General features: G+C 33.6%; 1 long non-coding RNA gene across 2 annotated transcripts; it reads left to right on the top strand.

The window, feature by feature from the left end:
• The first annotated feature begins 16,124 nt into the window (after positions 1–16,124).
• LOC115968707 lies at positions 16,125–18,445 on the top strand. Of its 2 annotated transcripts, XR_004086789.1 has the most exons (3): positions 16,125–16,487; positions 16,901–17,670; positions 17,748–18,445. It is a non-coding gene; the product is annotated as an uncharacterized LOC115968707 (long non-coding RNA). The 2 variants fall into 2 exon arrangements; XR_004086788.1 differs by lacking the exon at positions 16,125–16,487 and having other exon boundaries at positions 16,504–17,670.
• Positions 18,446–20,197: the final 1,752 nt, after the last annotated feature.

Genomic DNA, 20,197 nt, shown 5'->3' with positions numbered 1-20,197 from the left:
TCTTATACCAAGCATTTGGTTATTCAGGCTTTTAAATTATCTTTAGTTCAGTAGTTTGAGGGCTGCCTGAATGTTGGAAGTGAAATTTTTGGGGGAATGTAATGAAGTTCTAGAGGATGAACTTGCTGCGGTCTTATCCATTTAGCAGATCAAAAATTCTGCCTACTTCTTCAGTCTTCAATCTTCCTACACAGAGGATGGCAACGGCAATGGCGATTTTGATAGGAGGAGAAGCGCCTATTTCAAACGTCTTTCTACATCTTCTTCTTACTTGTATTCTGTGGTTCTTGAAGTTTCACCTATATTAGACAAGCCCATGGATCTCAAGGGTTTCATGGGGTTGAATATTGTTGTTCTGTTCACCGAAAAATATCGCTTGGTTCGTCCATTAGTAATTTAAGATGCAATGTCTTGAATTACCTCAAGGAACAAAAGAAAGGAATAGATAATATACCTCAAGGATAGCATATTTGATGGATGAAATGTATTCCTCGACTTGCAGGGATATTATAGGGGTCGCGCGGCAACCTGGGTCGCGTGATGCCCTGGGTCACGCGGCAGCTTGGGTTTGGCGCGACCTGGTCTTGCGCGGCCTGAGCTGCATCTCCATTTCTTCTTCTTCTCTTTTTTTCTTTTTTTTCTTTCTTTCTACGTTTTTTGCTATTTCTACATTTTAGGTCATTAATAATATTGTTTTTGGGTTAGAAATCGAGTTTAAAGATTGGATTTCCATGTAGATGCCACGTGGAAAAAGTGTCACATTAGATGTGAACAACCCATGAAAATCGAGTTCCAAAAACTCGATTTATAAACCCTAAATCGAGTCTCTTAGACTCGAGATGTTAGTAAAAAATATAGTTTAGAAACTAGAACTACTAACTACATAGTTAGAAAATTATGACTAATTACCCATTTTGGCCATCCAACTGTTGCCAGCTGTTGGTTATGAGACTACTAGCAAAAGGCTCCAATGGATGATAAATATTTTTTTTTGGTGAGAAGACGTACCCCAACTTAAAATAAAGGAATTGTAAAAATGTGACATTTGTTATTGTCATAATATTTTCACAGTGTAAAATTTTCAAAATATTCTCATCTATTGACACAAAATGGCAGAAGTGCCAATTTTTGCCCAACCAACCCCAAAAGTCACCTACATCAGTTTATGCATTTATTGTGCAAAATGCATTTTAGCTATGGTTCTTGTGCAAATATGCACTAGCACTATTGTTGTGCATTCAGTTTTTATCATTTCTTTGCAGTTCTCGACAATGAAGGAAAAGAGTAGTTGGTGATTTTGTTATTATTATAATACTTTTACAATTGTTGAGGACTATTAGTAGCTTATAGGTCAAAATAAATTAATAAAATATTATATCAGGACCACCACAACTTAAAATATAGGTATTATGAAAATGTGAAATTTTGTTATTGCCACAATTTTTTCACAATGGCTGTGGTGTAAGTTTTTTATAGGTCAAAATAAAATAAAATAAAAAATTATTAAATTGGAACCCCCACAACTATAAATAAATGTATTGTGAAAATGTTGTGACATTTTATTATTGTCACATATTTTCAAAACTACTGAGGTCTAAGTTTTTACTTTTTATATATCAAAAATAAAAATAATACACTATCAAACTGAGATTGACCACAACTAAAATTAAAGTTATTTTTGAAAATATTGACATTTCGGTATGTCCCTAAACGTTTTTGGTTTAGACGATTTTGGTAAGCATGTTTTACTCAGTTTTCTTTGGCGGGCTTTTTGTTTTATTTTAATAAGCACCAACACAATTTTACTCCAAAAAACCACTTTCCCCTTTTATGTTTGAGCTAGTTCACAATTTTCCTCCTAAACTTTAAAATTGAGCAATTTCTCTATTTATATTTTGGAAACAAGCGAATACCCTTTATGGTTACTCTTTCAATTAAACCCTAACGAAATGTTATGATTTCCAGTGTGCAATATCTAAACTACCCCCACTAATATCTCAAAATTTTCATTCACATTTTTTAGTTTTATATGATAGTCTGAACTACCCCTACTATATAGGGTGTTCTATTTGTTACTTAGAGAACACTAATTTAATAGGTTTTAAATTTCTAAATTTATAATTTTATATAATTCGACGACACATATGGCTTTTGTTATCTTGTTCTTTTTTCTTTAAAATATATATATATATATTTATATATATATTTCTTGCTTAAAAAGGTGTTTATTAAAAATTAAATAAGCTAAACACTATAGTTACATGCATAAAATGTAAGTCAATAAAGAAGGAAGTATGAATAAAGATCTCTGTTGTGGATAGTTGTAGATATTTGATGAAGAGTTTCAATTTTCTCCTTAATATCATTCATTACGAAAATTCAAATATTATGATAATGTCTTAGCAAAACACAGTTGCTTATTGTTGGAAGATGATATTTGTTATCATTCTTAGAATTTTTTAGTCAAATAGCTTTTAAAAAACTGTCGTATTAAAATAGATATTCATATGTTAAATAGTTACGTTAAGTTTGTATGTAATCAAAATTCTTATTGGAATGATATTAGCAATGCATGACATGCATTTTATACTTCTTCAAATAGAAACTCTATCTTAAAAATAGTCAATCCGTAAAGCTACAGGGACATGGCTACAGTAAGTTTGGTTTATTCAATTTTCATTGTTTTACTGGTTTTTTTTTTTTTGGGGGGGGGGGGGGGGGGGACATAGCTACAGTAAGTTTGGTTCATTCAATTTTCACTCTTTTATTGGCTTTTTTTTTTTTTTTTTTGGTGTAATATCACCAATTGAAAAAGCTTTTTATATTTTATTTTTTTTTAAATGTACATACGAACTGTTACTCTAAAAAAAATATTAACATAACAAATTGTCACAATATTTTCATAATTGTTGAGATGTTAATTCCTTATAGGCCAAAATAAAATAATAAAATATCATACTGAAACCAATCACAACTAAAAATAAAGATATTATGAAGAAAAAAAAGTGATATACATAACATTTTTCACAATACTTTTAAAACAAATCATGAGTGGTAAATTACTTATTGTGGCAGTGTACTGTGGTAACTGTGCTGCTAATTCTCAAAAAATGTTGTGGCAGTGTCTAATGGAGTTGCATTAATGTTGTGAATATATATGCCAAGATTTTCTTTCAATACAGCTGTATCTTTGTGGTGAATCAATATTAACCTGATCTTGTTTCTATGCTGTTAGTAGGTACAATTAACCTTAAACCTCATAGCCATGGTTTACAGACAAATTGGTGGCTAAGCTATATAATGCTAATTACAACCTGTAGCAAATTATTATGAAAGCTTTTATAAAATTATTATAAAAAAAAAATAAAAAATAAAAATTTAAAAAACCATGAAAGTTGCAGAAAACATTATCAGTCTATCACAATATTGGAATACAACTATAAACTAGAATCCAAAAAATATGTAACTTTAAGTTCATAAAGTATCATAAACAATAGAGCAATTGCTTCAAAGGAACAATTTTGATGTCGCATTACCCATTGTATAACAGGCTAGTGAAGTGAGTGTGATATTTTTAATGCCAAATCAATTCACTAGCCTTATTCTTTATGTATGACTTTAATGTTATGGTGTTTTCATTGCTATGACAGTGTTTTTATTATAATTATTTTTTAATTTTCAAGATGAATTAGCACCTTATTCCTTTGAATCCATCAAAATTGGATAATATATAGGAGCTTATTCACTTACAACACAAATTAGCTTTAATCCCCAGAACCCATATTCAATACAATCCAATATGGCTAAGGTCCTAATTAAGGATATTACCAGTCACGACAAACTGCCCTGTTAAAAGCATTTTACAGGCAACATAAACCATAGACAAACTTTTTCCTATTTATTTGGATAAAGGAGAAATTTTAATATCAAAACAAACAAAATTTACAATGAAATTCAAATTCCAAACATCAAAACAAAATCAACCCTAAATCATTTGCAAATACTAACCTACTAAGTACTAACTTCCGCCAATACAACCAACCTTCTAATGAACCAAAAACATTACAATTCCAAATTAAAACAAGTATTCCAAACCACACAAGTACATCACAATATCACATTAGAACCAATGTTCAAAGCTCACAGCAAACTTACAACCGAATAAAACAATTTGCAATCTTCGATTCAAAACTTTGACATCAATCTTTGCAATTAGATGGCAGCTGATTCCAGGACATTCGCACAAGTAATTGGGGTACTTGTATTTGGCTTCCTTGAAGATTTGGAGTGTTAATAGGTATTTCTGGTTCTGTAAAATTTGAGAAAGGTGTGTCAGTGTCAAAAGTCTTAGCCATCTCACAGTCATGGTGTTTTAACATCTGCTACATCTACTCAATCTTACCTCCAACATATGCTACATCATTGAAACAATTAATCCTTAAATATAAGAAAGTAATTCAGCACAGAACAGCAAATTTATTAATCTGCATGAACACAATATATACAGAAGCCAAAACTCAAAAGAAAATCCCAGGCATGTATTGTGCGTAGGCTTATGATTGCATTCTTTGTATAAATAAATGATAAGAATTCCTTGCATGAGTTCAATTATATTGAAATACTATCTTAGGCCAACTCTTGCTTTGGCAAAATATCAAACCATTAAAATGCAGAGCCTTTGTATCTTTATATATCGGCAGTGTTGGAGAACACTTAAGTGCATAAGCCTCTTGGAGCCTAGGCACATTTAAGCACACTTGACTTTGACATATTTGCAGGCATTCAGGTAATCTTGTAGAGTCACTGTAGTTTTTTGTTCTGTTATATGTTATAGAAACTCACATGCCACTTCTTTTAGTTCCTCTGGCTTAGGTGTCAATTTTTTAAAACCAGACCAAACAACCAGTCTAAAAAGGTTATTTAAACTGGGATGACATCATAACTAAGTTAATAATTAATTAAATTAAAAGTAAATAGAATAAATTTGTATTACTTGCAATGATAACTAAAAATATTTAAAGAAATGTAAATCATTTTTAAACAAACTTTCACAACTTTTGTAAGAAAGATAGTCAACAACAAACCTTAAAGAAGCAAACTAATGTTAGACTAGCGTAATTAATCCTTCAAGTACAAAGCATAATTGCATGAACAGAGGGAAGTGAGAGCTGCTGTTAAAAGATATAATCTCTAAGCTTTTTTAATGGTTGAAACAAAAATTAAGGCTGAGAAGGCTTCATGTATTAAAGATTGTATTGTTCCTAATTGGGGATTCATTAACAATTTGGTTGCCATGAGCTTGGAGGATCTGATTTTGTTAGAATTGTGATGCTATTGAGGAAAAAGTTTTCCATAGCTGTCATAAGTAATTCATCGTGAAATCACTATGGTTAAGGGGCAGTCTGTTTCTGCTTCTTTATACTAGAAGATAACTATAGTCTGATTTATTTAACCTAAAATGTCTAGCAGGTAAGAATCCTTGGGGAATGTTAGGAATCCAAATATAATGTACAGGAAGTCACCTGTGCTGCAATGTATAATAGTATAGCTGGTGTATTGGTTAGTTAGTTAAGCTGATGTCAGTTATGATGTCAGCTAGATTCAGTTAGTTGATATTCTTAGGCAGGAAAATGTAAGGGATTGCATATAAGATGCTAAGGAATGTATGAGAAAGGCTATCCAAAAAATTAACCAAGTTTGTTCTTTTATTCCTCTCTAATTCTTTCTACTGCTTAGGAGATGGTTACCCTCAAAGTAACTCTCATTTTTCTTCTCTTTTCCATTCTTCTTTTCATCCATTTCTGAATTACCAAGAACCTAACAATTGGTATCAGAACCAACTTTCCTGCAACCATGGCTTGGTGGTGATTTTAAACTGTGTAAGGGGTGTGGAGGAGAGATTTGGAATTAGAAATTTTCTCTGTTTCAGGATGTGTTTCACTAATGATTTCAGGAGCTAGAAGTGTTAGATCATCCTTACATTAATGCACTATACACTAGGTCTAATAAGAGGGAGGAAGATCAATTCTAGACAGGAAGTTAGACAGTCTTTGTTAATTGTTATTGATTTGACTGTTCCTCATACTGGGGTTGGATTCATTTTGTCAGGTGTTTCAGATCCTACTGCTGCTTATATGTCTTTCCATAATGTCATCAGTTATGGCCCAAGCCATTCAAGTTCTATCATTTCTGGACAGATCATCCTAAGTTTATGAAGATAACTAGAGCTCTTTGGAGCAAAGAAATTGGTGGTGTTCCCATGTTTAGATTGTGCAGGAAGATGAAGTTGCTTAAGGTTGAGCTGAAGAAGTTGCACCAGGAATTTCTCGGTGGTCTTCCACTTAAAGTCCAAAAAGCTGAAGAGGATCTAGAGGATGTACAAAGAGGACTTCTTCTCCTCCCAGGTCAGCAGGTACTATTACAGAAAGATAAGGAGAAGCTTCATTGTTTCATTGCTTAAAGTAATGCTGGGCCCAAAACAGCTTACTTCCATGGAATTCTGAAAGTTAGGAATGCAAAATAATCAAATTAGGTGTTTATATGACAAACGAGGCAGGAGAGTGGAGGATCCTCACGGTACAAGAGTTGATTATTAGTTTCTACCTGAAATTCCTTGGTTGTCCTGCCAGGACAGATGAAAGCAAATTGGAAAGCCTTTCACAGCTCATACCGGATGGTATTCCTGAGGATAAAAATCAAGTGCTTCAAACAGATGTTACTACTGATGAAATCAAGTGGTCTCTGTTTCCAATGAAATGGGACAAAGCTCTTGGTCCAGATGGCTATTCCGCACATTTTTTACATGGGTGATCATTAGAGAGGATATTCTTGCTGCTGTCAACTCCTTTTCCTCAGGTAAACTATTAGGTGAGGTTAATTCCATGCTATATTCATGCTCCCTAAGGTCCCAAATCCTTCAAGGATGGGGAAGTTTACACCCATCTCTTGTTGCAACATATTCTACAAGTGTACAAAATATTAGCTAACACATTAAAGTTGTGCTTATTAGATGTCGTTAGTCCTGTTCAGACACCCTTTATTCCAGGTCATAGCATGGCACAGACATTCTCTTGCAGGCTCAAGAATCGGTGAACAGCTATCATAAAGAAGAGTGACCAGGTAAATTTGCTATAAAAGTAGACCTAATGAAGGCTCATGACTCGGTGGATTGGAAATTAATTCTGAGGTGCTTGTGTGCCTGTGGTGTTCCTGAAAGATTTGTGCAATGTGTTGGATGTTTGCATCACTTCACCTAAGTTCTCTGTCATCATTAATGGTATTCTTGTGGGGTATTGAGCAAGGGTGATCCTTTGTCCCCTTTTTTGTTTGTTACTGCTATGGAGGCTTTTACAAAGCTCATGATGTCTAGGGCTACTAATGCAGCAGGCATAAAGTTTCATGCTAGAGTGAAAAGCTCCAATTAACCATTTATGTTTTGGTGATGGTCTTTACTAGTGCTCACCTAGGCTCTGTTAGCATCATAGAAAATGCGTTAGACGAATTCAAAATTCTTTCATGTCTTCAAGCAAACACCAGCAAGAGTGAAGGTACAATCGCCCAGATATTATCTTTCTTGAAGTTTGTTGAAGGCCAACTGCCACTTAGATTTTTAGGCTTGCATTTGATATCTAAAAATCTGTCTAGTAGCGACTGCACTCCTTTAAATTCCTGGTGTGACAGAAAACTTTCTTTTGCAGGGAAGTTACAACTCATATGATCCGTGCTCTATGGTATTCAAGTTTACTGGACTAATATCATCATTATTCCAGTTAAAGTGACCAAAGAGATAGAGAGGTGCTTCAACAGATTTTTGTCAACAGGTGCAGATTCTATGGTCTTCAGAGGCAGGCATAGCTGCACAGGATGTGGTTTGCTTTTCTAAATCGAAAGGAGGATTGGGGCTTAAAAAGCTCTAGGACTGGAATAAGGCTGATGTTACTAATCACGTATGGAATCTCTTTATACAGGCAGGTTCCTTGTGGGTTGCAAGGGTACACACCTATCTCTTAAAGGCAAAAGCTTTAGGTATGTCCACATACCCAATTTGCTCATGGGATTGGAGGAAGATGCTAAAGCTTAGAGAGATGGTTAAACCTCCGCTTAGCCATTCTATAGGTAATGGAGTAAGAACTGTACTTTGGCATAATAATTGGCATCCTAAAGGTGCTTCATTTTGAGAGTTTGAATTCAGATTGGTATATGAAGCAGTGAGTAGTTATAATGCTAAATTCTCGAGTGTTCTTCAAGATGATAACTTGATCTGTCCCCCAGCTAGATCAGATCAGGTGGTAGTTTTTCAAGCTGGTCTTTCACAAGTTCGAATAGCAGGTGTTGATTCTGTTCATTGGATTCTCTCTAAATCTAGTATCTTCTCATATTCTTCTGCTTGGAATAAGATTTGAGTTAAACACGAGATAGTAAATGGGGATAAACTGATTTGGCAACCTCTTTGTATTCCTAAACACTCTTTTATCAGTTGGCTATCGCTTCTTAAACGGGGATATGGGGGTGATATCAAGTGCTTGTTCTATGGAAACTTTATAGAGAGTTGCGATCATTGTTGTTCGAGTGTCCTTCTTTCACTCATAGAATTCGGAGCAATCTTATGCATTGTGTCAGTTTCACCAATTAGCATGCTCTGTTCTCAATTGGGTATTGATAAGTTGAAGTGTGCTATCTACCATATATGGATTCAGATTACAAGGTCATTCAATGGGAAGATATATATATATTTTTTTTTCAGAGAGCATTGCTACTGTGTAAACAAACAAATGTTTTCCAAGTTTCACACTGTAAACAAAGCAAAATAAAAAGAGGAAATCATAAAAGCATTGCCCATTTCATAAAGCAGAACATTCACATACAAAATGACAGTTCCTTAATCACAAATAAATTCAGCAAAGAAATAACAGAATGAATGAATCATAATTTCCAAAATCCAAAGTTACAAAAAAAAAAAAAAAAAAAAAAGTGAGCATAACTTACAGAGAATGTGAAGGAGTGAAGTGAGGCAGAGGGAGAAACATGGTTGTGAAGAATGGGTCACGCCAATATTAGAATTACCGAGCTTTGATACGGCTACACGTGTGGGTCTCAGTGCCGGCTACAGAGATACTACGACACCGTCGGCAACAAAGAGACGATTCACCTCCGCGCCGGTTCTCTTTTCTCCCCTTCCCCAAAATATGCTATTGTTTGAATTTAATTTAATTTAATATTTTGTTCTACCTAATTAAATTTCTGGATTTTATTTTTATTTTTTTATTAACGTTTAAAAAAATAAAAGATAAAAAAAGGTGAGTTATGGCACAACATTGGAAGGACCGTTAACGGATGACTGAATCGATGATAAGAGACAGCAACGGTCTTTGGATCACGGGTTTTGCCAAACCAACTACTGCCTTTTCTAGTTTAGCAGCTGAGTTGTTTGCTCTTAGTGAAGGGCTAGCTCTTTGTGTTGAATTGTAGGCTCAGGCTGTTGAAGTAGAGCTTGATGCTTCCGCAGCAATCTCTTTAATTTCTTGCAATATCACCTCTAATGGCGATCTTTCGGTTCTTGTTGATGATTGCAGGGAGTTTCTTCTGCAGCTGCCTCAAGCTAGGATGACTCACTGCTATAGAGAGGCAAATTGCTGTGTTGATGCCTTAGCCAAGTTAGGAGCTAATATATCCTTTGTTTGTAATCGTTTTAATTCCCCTCCCCCTGTTGTAATCCCCTCTTTGTTAGCTGATTCACTAGGGATAGCTCGGATTAGGATGGTCCCTTTTGGTTCTTCTAATAGCACTTCTTAATTAATATTACTTTCCCGGTTTACCAAAAAAAAAAAAAAATTGATAAAATGCAAATTTAAAAGACTAAAATGAAAAGTTATGAAATTTAGAGGACGAGTTTTTTATTTTGACCTTAAATAAACTTACAAGAAGTTCCAGTCAGATAATACACAAGCAATGCTTCAATTGCATATTTATGTCACTGATCCAATTAGGCTTTGTTGATATATAAAAAGTCAAAACTTAGAAAACATTCAATTAGATTTTAATTGGATTTTCAATTTTGCATCATATGTCCTATTTAATTTTTAATTTTTGTGCCAAGTGAATTATTGAGCGTAAAATTAAAGTCCAAATTCAATAATATTCTAAATTGGAATTAAATTGGAGTCCAATTTTACGCCACATTTTCATCTAATTTTTTAATTTTTGTGGCAAGTGAATTATCGAGTGCAAAAAATATAATGAGAAACTATTATATATTTTAAAAATGTATGGTTTAAAAATGTGTAAGTTAATACTATGTATAATTTGAACATTTTTTAAAAAAATGTATAATTTAATTTGTGTAATTGTTATTGTTTTTAAATTATACACATGCATATACACGAGTTACACATAGTTTATATATATATATATATATATATAAAATAATAGTCAAAGTTAAAAGAAAATTCAATTAGATTTCAAATTGGAATTCAATTAGAGTCTAATTTTGCGTCATATGTTTTATTTAATCAAAGCTTTTAAATTTTTGTACCAAGTGAATTAATTTAGTGTAAAAATTAGATTTCAGTTAGAGTTTAATTTTGTGCCACGTGCCCCATCTGATCTAAATTTTAAAAATTTTGTGGTAAATTAATTTAGTATAGAAAATGAGGAGTCTAATATAAATAAACCTAGGTAATATATATATATATATATATATATTGTAGGGTCAAGGGCCCAGCCCACATATTGGGCCTTGGGCTTTGGTCGAGAGCATGGTGATTCGAAGACAAATAAATGGAGGTGGCAAAGTCAAGCTTATAATCTAATAAGTGAAATACGAATGGGAGGGTAGTCCGAGGAGGAATGTCTCCTCGGATAGACTAAGCACAACTTAAATATGTCTCCTAAAATGTCAAGGTGACTTTCGAGGAAGCTCCAGTGATAGGGACGTGCCTTATGAATATACAAGTAGGATGGGAGTTAGGAAATATCTAAAGGGAAGCTGCTATCACCGCATTTAATGCCCTGCAACTAATTTTCTGGTCGCATTTATGTAGAGAAGACCCTTGAATAGTGCTGCCTTGGCTACAACTAGGGGTGTGCAGAAAACCCACCGACCCGCCAAACCCGACCTAACCCAACCCGACCCACCGGGTTGGGTCGGTTTTTAAGGCTTGGTGGGTTGGGTTGGGTTACAAAAAAAAAATTTATGGCGGGTTGGGTTGGGTTTGGGTCATAAAATTACAAACCCGTCAAACCTAACCCGACCCACCCATATTTAATATATATTTAAAATATATTTTTATATTTAATAAATTTTTTTTAAATCAATTGTAGGACACTTATATATATATATATATATATTTAAATATATATTATATATTTAATAATTAAAAAAAAAACAGTTGTAGAGCAGTATTTCCTTAGTTTCTCCTACTAATACTAATTTAATATATATATATATAATATATTATATAATTAATAATTTTTTTTAAATAGCCAGTTCTTTCTATCCTATATAAAAACCAATTAGTTCACACAAATCCTAATAAATTACTATTGTTGTTTAGTCATTAATGTTGTTTGCCTTTAAGGAGTTACATTGATACTAATCTTTAGGTTTTTTTAATATTTTAATATATTTTTTTTCTACTCAATTTAATAATAATAATAAAAAATTTCAAACCCATGGGTTCAACCCGACCCATGTGGGTTGGGTTGGACTTATGTGATGGGTTGGGTCAAAAACTCCCCTCAACCCGACCCAACCCTACTCATGCACACCCCTAGCTACAACAACTAACAGAAGGCCAGATGGAGTGTCTAATGGGACAGGCACTTGAGTAATGGCTCAAATAATCAACAGATGTAGGATTGAGATCATCCTGAGGGACCTGTAAAATATAAGAGGTCCTCCATTGATAAGAGCTGGGGGGGGGGGGATAGAGAAAATGCACTTTAGCAATCTAAATTGCACTTGTACTCTATTTAATTGATTTATATGAAAACTTACCTTCTCGAACGCTGAATTCATTCAACTCTATGTTCTTTGTTCTTGCTTAATCATCTTATACATCCATTAGAAATCACAAGAGAATCACCCTTAATATCACTAGCAAGCAAAATGTCTTCTTCAAAAGATTTAGGACCTGTTTGGTAAGAGATTTCTAATAGTATTATTTAAGTTTTGTGAAAATATGTGCGGATAAAAAAATGTGTAAAAATACGTATTGTGGAGTTTAAGCAATAGTTTTTATTGTTTAAACACTATTATCAAACACGGCCTTAGCTTCAGCTTCCATCGGCCCCAAAGGCAGATTTAATTTCTTGCTAAGAGCACCAACCACCAACCCCATCTAATCCCTTATCACAACACCCGCCCCACATGTTTGTTGAGAAGAAAAAATAGCAGCATCCAAATTAACTTTGTACAAAGGGGTAGTAGGTGGAACTCACGCAGGAGAACAAGTCTCATTAACAAGAGGAGCCTTTTAAGTGGCGGACTGAAATTCAGCGATATATTGCCCCACCCATTAAATTAGCGTAGGACCTGATAAAACTTTCTTGCCATTTCCTTTCTCATTCCTCCGAGTCCACATAGCCCAAGCAATTACAATAGCAAGGGAAAGAGTATCATCATTGCATTGTTTGCTGTCCCAAAGGAACCAAAGTAAGTCCATGAAGGACTAGAATTGCATTATGTGTTGAGTTTGAAAGATAGAAGATAACTCCCCATACTTTAGCAGCAAAATTACAGTTCAAGCACAGATGACCCGAAGATTCCACTTCCTCATCACATTGCTCACACCTATCATCCACCAAAACACCTCTCTTCTTAAGATTAGAAAGACAAGGGAGGATATCTTTACAAAGCCCTCCAAGCAAAATGCTTAACCTTATTAGGAACTTGTAAGCTCCATATCTTCGTCAACATTTTTTTTTTTTTAATGCTCCATCATTAGAGCTACAGCCTCTCTCAACTTGTTGCCGTAAGTCCATAGCCAATTTATATGCACTCATTACTAAGAACTTAACATTAGGTGTAGCATTCCAAATCGTAGAATCTTCCGGAAGAGCTGAACTAATAAGGATAACCAGAATAGTTTCAGCCTCAGGTGAAAAAAATACAGACTTGACCAATTGAGCCTTCGACTCCCCTCGGTCACAATTAATCAGCTCACATACACGTGCATGTTCCTCTAGTAAATTTAAAGGAGAAGTGTCCTTAAAGGTTGATGGGTAGGAATTAGGAAGCCATTTATCAGTCCAAATCTTAATCTTTTGACCATTTCCTACCCTCCATCATATTTGATATTTACATGTTGAATTGCCTTTAAATGTGTTATTTATAGTTGAATTACCAACCAATTTGATATTTATTGAAATTATTTTACAAAAAAAATGTATTTCAAAGTTATTTTCTAAACAATACAAAAACAAAAACATCGAGCTCATTGATGATACATCTTAAAAAATGATCTTATAATTTTTTTTTTGGTAAGAATGATCTTATAATTGATTGCACTAGGAGAATTTTTTTTTTTTTTTTTTTTTTTTATTGAAAAAAAAATGGGGCACTACGATAATGTCACTATCACTGCCACTATGTCTTTTTTCTTGGGACAAAGCCAACTTGGCAAGAATTAATTAAATATGCTAAAAAATATTTTAATAATAATATAATAATAACAATAATAATAATAATAACTAGTCGCTGACCCGTGCAATGCACGGGAAACCTATTGACTATGAAAAAAATCCAACAATGAAAAAAGAATTTAAATTATCATTTATCCAATGTTGTTGACAGTGCCAAACAACCTTAAAAATAAACTTATAGATCATAAAAATATCATTATAAATTAATATAGTATTGATAACACACTTGAACTTTAATGTGTTTAATATAGAACTCTTGATCTAACTTCAAAATAAATTCAACAAAATAGGAATATATATATTTTTTTAAATCAAGTTAAGAAAATAGAAAAACTATTAAATTCATGAAAGCAATCTTAGAAGAAAGTGAACAAATAACAACGCTATTTCCATTCAATGACACAAATTGAGAGTATATAGGAACAATAACGATACAACTTAAACTTTTTTTTTTGATAAAATACAACTTAAACTTGTGAGCTACTATGAGTAAAAAAAAAAAAAAAAAAAACCCTTGTGTAGTAGCCTCAATTGATGGCTATTACATACTGGATCTATTTCAATTGAGTTTCAATTCAAGTGTTTATCTAAAATTTTAAAATTTATTTCGGTATCGGGTGCACCATTTCAAGATCACGCACCAGATATATATTTAAATATATATAATAAAATTTACTATTATTTATTATTATTAAGCTAAAGTTTTTAAATTGATTTGTTCAAAAAAAAAAGTTTAAAAAATGATTATATATAAAATTCTAATGAAGGAACGGTCAAAATTAAATATGCTATTATTGTAAATAAGCAAGCATAAAAGGGTATTTATAAAACATGCAACTTTCCTGCAAACTTTTCAAAAATTCATCATTCCCAAGCACGTGACTCAACGCTCCATATCTCCTCAGCCACTACCCTTCTTCCTTTCTTATTTTTTCTTTTCATTATCAAACCTTTTCAAACTCTCTCCTCATCTTTTTTTCACCTTCCTTTAATTTGGAGTTTTTAGCCAAAACTCTAACCTTCTCGCCAAATCACAATAGTGTTGAGTACCTCATAACAATCAGATCTACTCATTTCCCATGATCAACTGAGATCAAGTACACGGAATCAGGGATGGAACCAAGATTCGAACCTTAGGGGGGTGAAAGCTTAAAACAATATTTTTTTTAATGAAAATAAAAATTAACATCTATTTCATATTCAATAAAATACTACATATAAAATAAGTATTTCTTAAACATTTGATATTATAAAAATGTCGACAATCTTGCATTATCAGCTATGATTTCAGAATTATTTAGATTTTTTCTTTTAAAAAAATTTAATATTGTAATGAACTTACTCATGATCTACAAATAAAAAAAATGTTTCATTATTTCCATATTTCGTAATTCTGTACACCAACTAATAAAAATGGGACTTCTCAAAAAAAAAATCTAAAACCAAAATAATCACAAAAAGACAAACACTAATTTATATATATTACTAATATTAATCCCATCACACCAAATGACAAAGGTAAAATTTACAAGTTCATATATATTATTAATATTAACTATATCACACAAAGTGAGAAAGACAAAATTTTTGATAAAACCAAAACAATCAAACCAAAAACGTCCTACTCCTGTGACTCATCAAAGATTAGTCTCACAAAAAAGTCTCACAAATTCAAATTCGCAAATTCACCAAAAACGTCCTACTCCTATCCTATGACTCGTCAAAGACTAGTTTCACAAATTCAAATTCACTATCACAATTCTGACAATTCTGTCAATCCAGCACTCACGTCCTACTCCTAGTGGTCCCAGTTTACTTCTTTATAGATAAAACAAAAAAAAAAAAAATTACAAACAGTGGAGAAACACGTGTCCGGTCCACACAAAAAGTCTCAATTACACATTACTCAATACAAAGCCCACAACCACAAACTAGTCTGTGACACAACACACCAGACCAGTCCATAAAAACTAAAAAGGCACAATCACAAACACAACATGAGAGAGGAGAGAAATTTCTTAGATTTACCAGACTCGTGTGTGACTGTGATCAAGGATCTGAGGAGGAGCAGCAGCAGCAACACCGGATCTGATCTGAGGAAAAGAGCAGTAGCAGCAACACCCAAATCTGATCTGAGGAAAAGAACAGCAGCAGCAGTGATGGAGGCGTTGATGAGGTTGAGTGTTGGAAGAGTGAGGTTAGGGTAAAAATTTAAGAATTGTAATTTAGGTTCAGTCCATATTTATTTTTTATTTTGTAGTTTTAATTTGTCGGTCGTTATTATTATTTTTGGATGAGTTAGTCGGTTATTTATTTATTTTTTGAGAGACTGTTGGTTATTTTTTCAGATTGCATTCGTATACCGGTTTTTTTTTTTTTTATTATTTTTTTATTTAATTTGGGGGGGGAGGGGGCTATTAGGACGAAAATAAAAAATTTCAACACACACACATATAAATATACATATATACTAGCTTTTTTTTTTTTTTTTTGGGGGGGGGTGGGGGGGCAATAGCTCCCCCCTGCCCTACTGTAGGTCCGTCCATCGAGCAAATCAGCAAATAAGGCCAGCTTTTTATTTTGGCCCGGAAAGAGTATTTCGGCCAAAATGCCGAAATTTCAGTTTTTTTTTTTCCTTCTTAGAAGATGTGGGTGGTTTTGGTTTGTATTGGGCTTGTGGTATAGAGGGAGATGGGAATGAAAGGAAGCAGAAAGGTCGATCGGGACAGATGAGTGGTGGGGGAACGGCAGAGAGCTATATTGGGTTTGGCTGTGAATCTGCGTTTTGGAGGAAGGGGAAAGCTACAATGGGTTTGGCTGGCAAAGCATCGATAAAGGGAAAGGAAGTACGTTTTTTGTTTTTTTTTATTTATAAAATTGTACTTCCGTGAAAAATTGTGAGGGCTGCTTTCGGTTTATATATATATATATATATATATATATATATAGACTATTGCTAATGACTCACTCTGATTCTCAATCCCCAAGCCACACGAGTCTTTTTTTTTTTTTTTTCCTCCTAACCCTAACCCTCGCCGCTCTCCCTCTCAATCAAAAGCCAAAAACCCTAAATCAGGAATAGAAACAGAAAGCTAGTTATGAATCAAACCCTAAATCAGGAATAGAAACAGAAAGCTAGTTATGAATCAAGAACGAGTGATCCTCTTCTGCGGGCATATGTGTGATGAACCTTTCGTCTACTCAAAAGATGATGATTATGGCAAGACTATGATGTCTTGGTTTACTATGTTGTCTCCAGAGATCCGTGCTGGACCATCATCTTCGGTTATTTTGTCTTCTGCTTCATCATCTTCTTCTTTGAGAAAGCGAAAGAGAAATACTCCTCCTACTCTTTCTGGGCATTTTTATCTTCATTTTTCACGACGGAGTCAACAAAATACCGGCGATTGGAAGCTTGCTCTGCTGATGAAGCATCCTAGAAAATCCCCTCATATCATTGTCCTAGATGGTAAGTTATATATTATAGGTGGTTTAAAATATCCTATTAATGGTTTAAAATATTCATTACTTGCCTTTATAGAGGTTTTTGATCCTGATATTGGAACTTGGGAATCTTTGCCTAATCCTCTATTTATGAGCCCAAATCCTCCATTTATGAATCCACTCTATCAACCTAGGGAGATGGTGACTGCCCTTCTTAAAAAGAGACCAAATATATCTGTTTTTAAGAAGGGTGGTCACCATCTCCCTAGGTTGATAGAGTGGATTCATAAATGGAGGATTTGGGCTCATAAATGGAGATTAGGCAAGGATTCCCAAGTTCCAATATCAGGGTCAAAAACCTCTATAAAGGCAGGTAATGGATATTTTAAAGCACCTATAGGATATTTTAAATCACCTATAACATATAACTTACCATCCAGGACAATGATGTGAGGGGATTTTCTAGGATGCTTCATCCGCGGGGTGAGCTTCCAATCGCCGCCGTTGCTGGAGTTCTTGAAACGCCTACTTCAAACGTCGGTCTGCATCTTCGTATTCTGTGGTTCTTGAAGATGCAATGTTAGTGTAAGTGTTTCTAAATGTCTTTGTAATTTTTTTTTAAAATGTATCACTTGTTCTAACGTGTATGACTCGACTTGCAGGGATATTACATTTCATCCATCAAATATGCTGGCCTTGAGGTATATTATCTATTCCTTTCTTTTGTTCCTTCAAATATATTGTTTTATTGCTTTATTCAAGGTGTTGCAATAATGTTGCTTATCGGGTTCAATGAGTCAATGCTAAAAGAATTTGGGATGACCCGACCTCTAAGGTGGAGTGTGATGAACTCCTACAGCAGCATGCTAAACGAATTACGAATTTGGGATGACCCAACAGGATTGTGGCATGTGCTTCTAGGCTTTGATTATTTGTTTTCTACATGTGAGAGTTGTAGAGTGTAGAGCTCATAATGTTCGAATACACATACTAAAGCAGAAATCTCTCTCTCCCTCTCAAGAAAGTAAAACCATTTATGTTTTCTTTTTCAAAATCCCATTTTTTTAACACATTGCTGAAAGTTTTGTTAAGCATAACAATGTGGTTTTTTTCAAGCTTTCTTTGCACTGTTGCGCTTTGGAATGTACTTCTTTGCACTATTGCTGCTTACTTCAATTGTATTTCTTAAATATGCATTGTACATATTTTGTAGTCTGCCTTGTGTACATATTAATGCTTTGAAAGTCATCCAATAGGAAGCCTTCTGTCCAAGCTGGTTGAGCTAAAATAATGGTCATGGACAAACATTTTGTAACTAAAGAAGTATGATGACTTATCAATGAGCAAAAAATCTTATGCACTAGGCTTGCATTGACCTTTGCACAGATACTGGAAGATATGCATGATCAGGTCTCATAGTGTATTTTTCTCATCAAGGGCATTGTTATCTATGAATGTTGATTGTGGGTAAGCGTTAAGGATTGAAGAAGTTGCTATTTACTTGATCTTTGTTTGATTGGTCTCAGTACTTGGGTTTTAGTGATCTCACTCTATTTGTAGATTTCAGTCATTTCACAGATTCTGTCTTTATGATTGTAGATCTCTTACATCCTCTATCCTTTTGATTATAATGCTCATTCACGTGTAGTTCTTTAGGCTACCTTATATATAAATTTTGTGTACATGAGGTAGTTATTAAAAGTTGTGTTCAGATATAACTATTATTTGGATAAAAATCTTTGGATTGTTATGTTATCCAATAACAGAAGGTTATGTTGATACATTCAGGAGTAGAATGAGAATCTATTTAAGCTTAATTGTCAGATGTCTTTGAGTTGTAAAATTTTGTTTGTCAGTTGTTTTCTTGTTTTTAAGTTTTTCTATATTCTGGTCATAATCATTCTAAGTGATGGAAATTATAGACCACGTGGAAGGAGAAGAAAAAAGGATGGGAGGACATGTAGTTGATGAGGTGCTTTAGAGCATGTGTTGATTAGTTTGCAATATCTGGTTTTTATTGCAAGATGTGAGTGAATTGCAAAATGGCATTTACTTGGGGGTTAGTTGTGATAGTTGGGAGAAGGCTTTTCTGTGTTGTGTGAAGGAACAAAACATGATATAATTGTTGCTTTGATGGTGGTGGGACCCAAAATTGTGGTATTGCTTTATAATTTTGATGCCACATATAGCAACTTCATTTATATTCAAACACTCAACATGATTTGAAACATTTTTTTTTTCCAGAAATGTACCTGTTTTCTGGTTGCTCACAATTACTGATATATTCAAACAATCAAAAGTAGTGCACTCAAAATTTTGCTTTTTGGGTTGCTTGCAAGTACTGATATGTTTTTTTCCCTGTCAACTGACTTGTTGGTGGTTCTTTCAATGTATATGATTTTAATGAAGATGGAGAATGAAGTAGTCAAGATCATATTGTTTTAGAAAAAGTGTAAGTATAAAGAAGGAGGGTCAAAAATAATATTAATTTTGAGGCCTTACAAGATAGCATCAATAGTCTAAAGATTTGGAAAAGTATTTTTTGTTGTTAAGATTTGGAAAAGTTGAAATACGGAGTATTTAGTATAATTCTCACCATCGACCTCAAGAACACCCGCCTCATGGTGAGGGACATGACATCATGGTGGGCATTTTCATTGAGAGATTATATTCTTCACGTTGCCTTGTCAAGTGTAGTGTATTCCACCACCTACTTAAGGATATTAGCAAATAACATGCTTTTTATGTTTAGAATATGTTTGGATATCACTTATTACTAAAAACTAATAGCTAAAAGTATTGTAGTAAAATAATTTTTAAATGTATGAATAGTATTAAGGAATCTAATTTTAAAGTTGTTTTTGTTGAAAAAAAAGTACTTGCTAGTTTAATAAACAGTACATAGGATCCATTAAAAAAAAATGCACCCACTGAGAAATACGTAAAACACGCTTTCCAAACTCACTTAAGTAGCCTTTTGAAGTTGGTAAAAAGTATGAAAGAGTTAAGCTGACACGGGTTGGCCTTTTTCAATGATTGCTATATATAAAAAATACTAAAATTTAGGTCTTAAAGATATGGTTTCGTGAAGTGGATATCTTAATTAATTGCC

Source organism: Quercus lobata, chromosome 11, assembly GCF_001633185.2.
Source record: "Quercus lobata isolate SW786 chromosome 11, ValleyOak3.0 Primary Assembly, whole genome shotgun sequence".
NCBI classification, from domain to species: Eukaryota; Viridiplantae; Streptophyta; class Magnoliopsida; order Fagales; family Fagaceae; genus Quercus; species Quercus lobata.
Note: the sequence above shows the minus strand (reverse complement) of the source record. Positions and strands in the feature narration are given on the sequence as shown.